This window comes from Etheostoma cragini, chromosome 18 (assembly GCF_013103735.1).
Source record: "Etheostoma cragini isolate CJK2018 chromosome 18, CSU_Ecrag_1.0, whole genome shotgun sequence".
Taxonomy (NCBI): Eukaryota; Metazoa; Chordata; class Actinopteri; order Perciformes; family Percidae; genus Etheostoma; species Etheostoma cragini.
Genome location: NC_048424.1, coordinates 18,378,873 through 18,388,705, shown reverse-complemented (window position 1 = coordinate 18,388,705; position 9,833 = coordinate 18,378,873). Strand labels below are relative to the sequence as shown.

General features: G+C 39.3%; 1 long non-coding RNA gene across 1 annotated transcript in view; it reads left to right on the top strand.

Moving 5' to 3' along the window:
- The window catches only part of LOC117961797, a 7,914-nt gene extending 984 nt beyond the window's left edge, over window positions 1–6,930 (top strand). Inside the window, exons 2-3 of the long non-coding RNA XR_004660497.1 lie at window positions 307–315; window positions 6,921–6,930. This is a non-coding gene — a long non-coding RNA (uncharacterized LOC117961797). The remainder of the gene's footprint in view (window positions 1–306; window positions 316–6,920) is intronic.
- The last annotated feature ends 2,903 nt before the right edge of the window (window positions 6,931–9,833 follow it).

Sequence of the window (9,833 nt, the reverse complement as noted above, 5' to 3'; positions counted from 1 at the left end):
GTGCTGCTGTAACACTGTAATTTCCCATTTTTTTGGGATCAATAAATATCTATCTATCTATCTATCTATCTAAATACAGAAGTTTGTGCCAATACAAGGGTAATTTGAAGTTTAAACACTGAATATGCAAAATGCATTTCATTTGCATCAAAAATTTTCAAAAATGTTTAAAGAGGAAAAAGATCATTTGTGAAAACCTAACTTTTTGTGGCGGCATCCTTTTCTTTTGGTTACTAATTACAAAAAATTGCCAATGCAACTTGTATTCAGTAACTGACTACATTTCAAAGTAATTCTAACCAGAAGAGTAGCTGAGTAACTACTAATTTAAATGCAAATATGCACACATTCTTCACTATTTCCACTTCTGCCACTCTGTTGCTTTCATTCTTTTTTGCTCTTTGTTTCCATTTCCTCCCTTTCTATTTCCTTCTTCTGTTACTATCCTACCTTTCTTCCTTGTTTTCTCTCCTCTAATCTTTTTACCTCCTTGTGTCTTCCTTTCATCTCCAGCCCCCATCGCCATCGTCAAAACACAATGGCTGAATTGTCACGGTGGCATTTAACTAACGTTTGACTCTGTTGTTTTCTTCCCCTTTTATTAATTACCAATGTGACTGTTATGTGTGTTTGCACAGTGGCAAGACATTTTCCTCAGACAAACGTTAGCTTATAGTGTGAGGCTATGACATAGAGAGCAATTGACATTCAAGCAACAGCCTCTTCACAAACAAACAGCTCATGCTACAGCTTAAGGTATATGCAGGTTAAGCCTATGTCAATAGCAAGCCTCCACTACCAGTGCATTCCCTGTTTATTCAGAAAAAGGAAAGGGCAAGGAAAAGAGCATTTGGAGGGCATAAAGGTCAACATAAATTGGGGGGGTTGGGGGGTGCTATGTGAATAGAAAGAGAGAGATTCTACATGACATGCAAAGGAAATAAACAGCCTTTTCACAAGGAATTTCAGCCCTTAGTCTTTTACAAGACCTGCGCTCCAGAGGGGCGTTCGTCCATCATCTGCAGATCCACAACTGCCAAAAAATCCCAGACAAGCTTTTCCTGCTGTCTGACACACAGTCAGCGCAGTAAGAGAGATGTTTTACAGTAAAACCACAAGTGTGTAAAAGATCCCTCTGACTCCCCTGGGGCGGAGGCTGGAACAATGCTGTCTCTTTCCTCTATGGACTCGGAGACACAGAGATCTTTACAGCGTGGACGTCGTACGCGCAGATGTGGAGGGTAGTTTTCAGGGGCGATAACCTCTAACGGCTCTCACTGGGCCAGCTTGGGGCCAGATGTGATGGGTTCCAGTCAAAGTTAAGCTCCTCTTTAAAAGGAGATGTTGCTGGTATTGTTTTCAATATCAAGGGACCATAAAAGTACAAAGCCTGTTGATAGAAACCTGATGGAGATGGTTATGGGACAGGCAGAGATCTTCAACGGGGGTCCTCACAGTTTCTGCAGGGGGGGGCACCAAAATGTTGTAAATTGTTTGAATTTTTGACAATTTAAACTAAAAATGTCTTCACATGAATCCAACATATTATTAGTAAATATAAATCAACACATTTGTAAGAAACAGAGATACAGTTCATCTTAAGCATTCACATATAAAACATGATTTGTTAAATAATGTCAGCAATACAAGTTTAAAAAAGCTTGCTATTCTATGCAAAATAAGGGTAGACCAATATGCAGTATTTATAAATATATACTTTACATACTATTGTAGGCCCAGTTTCATATGTAACTTAATTTGAAACAATATACAGTATGTAGTAGGGGGTCCCTGCTCCATCTCCTTTTCAGTTAAGGGGTTCTTAGCTCAAAAATGTGAAGACCTCCGGTCTAAGGTAAAAGCATACAGAAGGTTCAAAAACTCATCATCTCACAACAAAATGAAGAAAGAAAATTCAGTTGCAATCCTCTCATGTATGGCAAATTTCAAAGTAACTCGAAGCAGGTATTGGGGCTGACGAAGGTCAGAGATCAGGAAAGCTGACCTCGGCGTGTCTTTAATGTAGTCCGGGGGAAGCTCTGCTCGCGCTGCTGGACTTGGCTTGGCCACAGGTCACTGATGGATAGAAGTTTTCCAGAAACACTTCGGGGATTAGAGAGAGAGATAGGTAGAGAGGGGAAGATGGACAACTGGGCAGTCCAGGGCGTTGTTGCCTTTGAGGGAGAGAAAGAGAGAAGTTGAGAGCTGGAATAAGGGGAAGGGAATTCCTTATTCCTGCTCCACTTTCCCTTAGTGGACTAAGGATTAAGGATTTTCCAAACAGGCCAGAGGACACGACTGTCAAAAGCCTATCAAAAGTTCAAAGAAGAGTACAAAGGGGAAAGTGATGGTCAGGGATGTGGGAACATTGTTTCATCCCGGAACAGAGATGGCCCCTGAAAACCTCCCGTCTGAGTGGAAGAAAAGAGGGAAGGAGACACAGGGAGGGAAGAGGAGGTCAGAGTGGGGGAGTGTGTGCTGACTAAGCCGTTCAAAAGGTCGTGCTATGAACTCAGCGTTAACCTCTACATCCTGTAGGGAGGCAGACCGGGGCCTGGGAATCGTGTTGCAACCCAAGGAGTGACTCTTATCTCGCCATAACTCAGCAGAGGACACTTAGTGTCATCGCTAGCTTCTGGGGTGAGCACTTCCCCCCACTTTTTCCCGTTACTGTCTCTTTTCCTCCCTAGCTGATTACATTACACTTTTTAATAGACAATCTGCTTCTCGACCTTTTGTGATTCACTGATTTTGTGATGCACACAGTTGGCTTATCAGAGGTAGAAGAAGAAGTATACAAATCCTTTACTTAAGTCAAAGTACTAATACCACACTGTAAATATACTCTGTTGCAAGTAAAAGTCCTGCTTTGAAAATGTTATTTAAGTAAAAGTATGTAAATATTATTGGGAAAATGTATTAAAAACTACTCAATGCAGAACAATCTGTGATTAAAGTGTTGAAGAAAGTGTTAAAAGCATGTATAGGAGCGTCTGAAGAGCTTCACAAGAATCATAAAAAGCATCAAAAGAGTAAATAAAAGGCGTCGAAAGCATCATAAAAAGCATAATAAAGAGCATTGAAAGCTGGACTTTTAAGCTTATATAATGTTGGTAGAATTGGGTATTGTTTAGTTTTTTTCTGATACCTGTGCTAAAACAATACCTTTTAAAACGGTGCCGTTGCCTAAAACAAAAAACATACTGTTTATATTAATAATGTATACTGTAAAGTGTTAAAAGGAGCACAAAACGACAGTTGGCAACACTGAACAATGGCTTGTTTATTGCTAAGGCTATATGGTCAAAATGAAAGTACTGATTAATAATTTAATAACAATACCTTATAACAATGACTTATTTCACCAGTAAATTCCTGGTAATGGACTTAAACAAGCACCTGATGGGAATAGGGTATTTTACAATAACTAATGCACCACAAGGCTGGCGAATTCCAAGTGAACGCACCGTCTGTGTTCCAACCCAAATTGTTGGGTAGTTTAATTTATAATAACACAACATATTTAATACACTTCATGTGTTTTGTGTGCTAAAATCTTCATTTGTAGTTAAGTTAAGAAACTAGTAACTAACACTGTCAAATTAATGCATTGGAGTAAAAAGTACAATATTTCTCTATGAAATGTAGCAGAGTGGAAGTAGAAAGTGGCATGAAAAGACTTGAGTGAAGTACAAGTACCTTAAATTTGTTTAAGTACAGCCATGGAGTTATTGTAAATACAGTAGTTACAATCCATCCCTTTGGTTTATACACAACAGCACAAGGAGTGTTTTGATGTAGGGAGTCTGGGCCGACGTTGATTGGGCTAGAAGGCCAAGATCCCCTCAGGTGTCGGGACAGCAACGGTTGCCAGGGTTATTACCAGCCTGAATCCTAACAAGCACATGTGAAGAACCTGGAGAGCTCAATTGCGATGATATTAATAACTCTGCGGCTCCATCTGGGCTGTTTATTTTCTGAGCAGTATTAGTATTGGCTCTAACTGACACTGTCGCCGCATCAAGACTAAATCAATAGCCAATCTGCTGCACTGCATGGATCAGAAAACAAATCAAATAAGATATTCTAGGCAAGTCAGATTGAGAGTATCCAGTAGGTAAGTGCAGGATGCTCAGAAGTGCAGAGGCAGTGCCTTTCCAAAGCAGATGGTTGAGTAGACATTTGCTGTCATCAGACTGAAGAGTGCGTCGGATATTACCAACATCAGAAACAACTCTTTGGTGCATTTATATTCCGCCTCCCACAGGTCATATCAAGGAAAGCATATGCAGCATTTTCCATATTGCAACAATATCCTAAAGGGGGCTTTATCCTATTGTAAGTGGTACGAATACTGTGTCTACAAAGCACATGGGGACCAGACATATAATATCTAGCAGATGGTATACAGCTGCATACAAGCTGAATGTGATTGCACAACAAAAAAAGAATGCCTAGGTCTGGTGTAGCGGTTCCAGGTAGGCCTGGCAATTCAGGTAAAAATGTGAATCCCGATTTTTTAGCTTAGAATTGATATCCCGATGCTCTGCCATGATTATTTTCTCACAAAGTGGAATGTTTATTGCACATATGAAACCTGACAAAACAAAACAAAATTGGCATTTGCAAACATAGATTTTCTGTGTGGCACCTATAGCACATTGCACCTATTTTCTACATTCTACGTTTGAAACTTTGTGATGCAGTCGGTTCATAAAATTAAATAAGAATCACAGTCATTTTTTTTCTTCAAACAAAGAAAAGAAAAAAGCTATTTAAGAAGTAAATCGTGAACAGGGTGACTTGAGATCACGATTTTTTAACAATTATAAAATACTGTATTACAGTATGCAAACACTGGACACTGATTATGCAATGCGTAACTGATAACAAAATTCATAACAGACAAACTGACAGCAACCTGGGCAGCTCTGTTTTTCCATTTAACAAATTTGCAGATTTGATCAGATTTGGTTTAACAAACCCCATGTTAGCCAAACTTGTATGGAAGAAAAGATTGAGGCAAACATTAAAACAGACAAACTGTGCAGACCAAGTCAATGGTTCAACTGAATGTATTTGTACAGTTTTCATGTGCAATCATGGATTACTATCAACATTTTTGCTTTTGTGCATCAACCAACCCCAACAATTACTTTAGTAAGTAGAAAGTTATAGAGGCCCAAAACAACTGAATTGTAATTAATTAGCTGGACATTCAGAACATAAATGTAGCAGCAAAGCCCGCTTATTATTGTCAGTATTTGCAAGTACTGTCCCTTTAAGGCAAAGTGGATCAATGGTTGTTGGCTTTAGGTTAAGCAAATCACACTGGTTTGAGGAGGGAAATGCTAAAGAGTACTGACAAAATGTCAACTTCTGGGATTGAAAACCGCAGTTTTCCACTATCCTCCTACTGGCCATCATTTATTTCCACTGTCCTGCTTCAGCCATAAGACATCCACCCAGAAAACTTTTACTTTTCATGCACACATTTTCATTTTAACTGAACATAAATTTGTGTCCCACACACACACACACACACACACACACACACACACACACACACAGACACACACACACTCCTGAGTAATGAATGAGACACCTGAGTATGCACGAGACACCATCTCACATTTTTTCCATCCATACTGTGAGTTACCACCTCAGTTTCTATCCTCCCTACCTGTCATCATGCTTTCAAATAAAGGCATCCAGGAGCAAGTTATAAAAGACACACACACACACGCTGCTCTCGACTTAAAACATGCTCACTGAAGCCCACGCAGCATTACTGTATGGCACTCCGATTTATCTCATCTCTCATTCTGCCTCCATAGCTTCCTGTATTCACTGTGCTACACACATACGTACATACTGCAGCATCCACATACTCACAACGGATTTTGCTCTGAATACGTTCAACATTTATTACTTATTCTGAGAAACTGTGTATTTTTTTAAACACCCTTCTTCAGTTAATCCGTCATCGTGAGCTCTCAGGGAGGGCAATCGGATTGTAAACCCTGACTATTAAAGTGATTCAGAAATTTTCACTTCCTGGGGAACATGTGAGAGACAAATTTAAGAAATTATGGTTGAAAAAAAGCGGGAGCTTCTTTTGTATACCCTTCGTGCTTGGTAGATGCCCATGTTGTTCACTGAATTCTTTTTGTTATGTATACTATTAAACATGTGAAGTCTTAAGCCCAAGCTGAGATAACCCAGATGGCACCACTAGAGTATTTTATCACAGGCGTTTCAGACATGGATCTTGTTACATAAATGTGATGGCAGTTTAACATGCTGAACAAGCACCCGAGTTACTTTTACATAAAAGTCATGATGGTAATCTTGCTGGGTCAGACTGACTTGAATACCGTTCTTCATGGCGAATGTGGCCTCCTTATAGACCCAGTAAGTGCTTATCAGATTCATATCCAGTAAGTACATGAGAGATTAATGTCCTCCATTATTAAAAACACAAAGAAATTAAGATTATAATGCCATGTAGTGTAGAAAGTGTCCAAAAAAAAGTAAAGAAAGGCAGGATTCTTTATCACTATACAGTGTGGACAAATATACAAATACATGACACAAAGTCAAAAATGCCAATAAAACTTGAGCAAAATCTACTTGGATCAAATATACAAAGCCAACTTCATGGCTAACTACTAACCCTATATTCCAGAGGTGAGCCTACAAAACATTTCTAACAACAAAGAGCTAGTATCAGTCTTCCAAAGAATATGGTGGACCTAATTGCAGAGACAGCAGGCAAAGTAGTGTTCAGAGGTTTAAATCCCCAAAAACAGGAACAGCGGAAAGCAATCCACTGACATAACCAAACAAGAATAAACTGAACAAACAATGATCTGACACAGGACAATGGGAACACAAAAACTAAAGGTAACAAGAGGCAGGTGACACAATGGCTGGGAAGGAGGTGAACAACATAAGGCAATCACAAGAGCGGGAAAACCAAAAGACAGGAAGTTAAACAAGACACGACAAGAGCAAACTCAGACTGTCAAAATAAAACACTTTGTGGTCCTCTACACACTTAAATTACTATTTACAAGGAAATTAACTCATCCTCATACTTAGCCCTTGAATGCATAAAACAAAAACATGAAATATCACGACATACACTACAAGAAACCCCCATCAGTTGGTTTGGTCCAGTGATGTCAGTGATGACATCATCCACACCATAAACACACAGGAAAATGCTTGGCAGCTACTTCCCAAACATTCCTGAATGGTGGACCAGACCAAGTGGGTAAGCCTCTATGGCGCCATTTTGATGCTTCCTAGCACTCACCCTTATTCCATTGACTGCCATTCATTTCGGATAGCAAATAACTTTACATCTGAAACGTTTAAAGACTGTTTTTGTCTATTGTTTATTTCTAAAGAAACAGTATAATGCATAAAAGGCTCCATTACCTTATAACTCACGTTATGGCTCCATAACAGACGTTTCTGTAAAAATAGGCTAACATTGTGTCATAAACACACAACTTAGTGTCACATAATAGAGGAATAACCGAACAGCTTGCAGGCGACTTCAATTTACATAAGCTGTGCTTCTAAAAGACTTCACTGGTCTCTGTCCAGAGCAGCGAGATCTGTTGGTCAATTTCTTTAACTGTCTATGGACCAGACCAACCAAGAATAGGTGAGTGTAAAGAAGCAAACTATTACAACCTGCAGCTAATCCAGCCCAAACTAACTGTGGTTGTGTTTGCCTAAATAAACTAATACTTAAAGTAAAAATTTAACAATTTAAAAACCAACCCGGGATAGACAGTGCTAAAATGTTACACAAAAGCAATGATAAAATTGTAGCAATCTAAAAAATGAACAGAATATGAAAATAACTAGGCTGATGTCGTCATACTCAGATTCTAGTCGGAATATGAGTCTGCTACTGCTCCAGTGGACTGCTATTGTGGGGCGTGTTTCAACCGAACCAGGAAAGCAAATGCCTCTGCACTCAAATGGATAGACCTACAACCAATCAGAGCAACGGAGCATGCTCTTATTGGTGCGCCCCATCTTCTTAGCAACCATCGGGTCCAGCTGGTAAATACAATTTTTAGGGGTGGGCGGATCGATCTAAATATCAATAGTATCAATACCAACGCTGGTATTGGTATTTGATCAATACAACTGTAATTGAATCAATATTTTAATTTAGATATCTCTCCTCTACGTTCACTATACTTTACTTATGTCTTCCACCTTCCTGAGCAAACCAAGAGTATATGGCGCTTTCACGTCTTGGCCCACATTGCTCCTCCTCCCCCTCCTGCTCCTCTGCTGTGATTCGTTGTTGTGTCGTCACGTGACTCACTGACACAACGCGCAGAGGAGCAGCGAGACTGATAGCACATTGAATGAGAGATCAGGATGGCCGAGAGGAAGAAAAGTGTTGTGTGGAGCTATTTTACGGCACTAAATGATAATACTGCAACTTGTGATACGTGTAAAAAGAGCATTCGATACTGTGGCAACACTACAAACCTATACAAACACTTAAAAACACATGACAAGGAAAATGCTGATCTACAAAAACGAAGAAATGAGGAGGGAAATCAATCCACTTCCAGACCCCCGGCACAGAGACAGAGTTCTTATGGAGAGTCATTTCAGAGAGGCAGAGAATACCCAGGTAGCTTGTAAGAGTAGGCTAATATTATGTTAGTCATGTCCTATTGCGTCTTGTGCATTAGTTAGTGCGATTGCTCAAGAATAAGACATCGCAAAATTTTTGTTATTCTTTATTTATTTATTTTTTAAAAAGGCTGTAAAATTTGGTTTGTATTCATTCTACAGTGCCTAATAACTAATAATTGTGTGCACTTCAATACATTAATAAAATAAATATTGCCTAAAGAATTGATCATTCATTCACCTCAGAAATAATGAAATGCTCTCCCCTACACAAAAGTATTTTTTTAAGTAAAAAGTATCGTATTGGTATCGGTATCGGTAATACGGACCCTATATGTATTTGGTATCGGATCGATACCAAATTTTGCAGTATCGCCCACCACTAACACTTTTTGCTGAATCGCGTAGGAAGAATGGCAAAATCATCTTTCCAATCGACAAATGCCTTGATCACGGTTCTCTGTTCCTCTTTTAGAATGAATCCGCTCTCGACATCTTAGATTAACGCGGAATACACATCTCAATTCTCCAGTGGCAGCCATCTTTGTTGTAAACAAATTTAACCCAAGTGCTCTTCGGTGTAGTGGTGGATTAAGTTACTGTTGATCATCGGTTCATCATCCTATAAAGCCCGCCCTGACAATTGAATTGGTCCAAACTGTCCACAGCATATCAAGTCCTATCCAAACTTCCTGACCTCAAATGTTGTGGGCAGGGCTAAATTTGGCTGGCGTCCAGGCTAGAAATAAACGTGGACACACTTACTGTATGTAGACAAGGACCATAGCTAAGTGGTGAGTACAGAGAATCTGGCCCACTTTGTCATGCACAAACCACAAAAATGATTATTCCAAAATATAAGATAGAGCAATAATGTGAAACGCAAAGAAATGTAATTTCAAATAGAACACTCATTTTGTCCTCAGAGGGGCAATTGGCTTGGTAGCAGTGACTAATACACAAGATCAATACAAATACAACATATAACAATAAACAGCAAATATGTAAGAAACCAAAAAATTCAAACTTAATAATTTTTTTCTTTTTTAAAGCGTGGTTGTGGTTAAGCTGATATTACTGTGTCCTGTTTGAGTTTAGCAGTGAGATGGCTGAGGGTCTGAAGGAGTGTCCGTTGGCATGTACGCTGGTTTTGATCA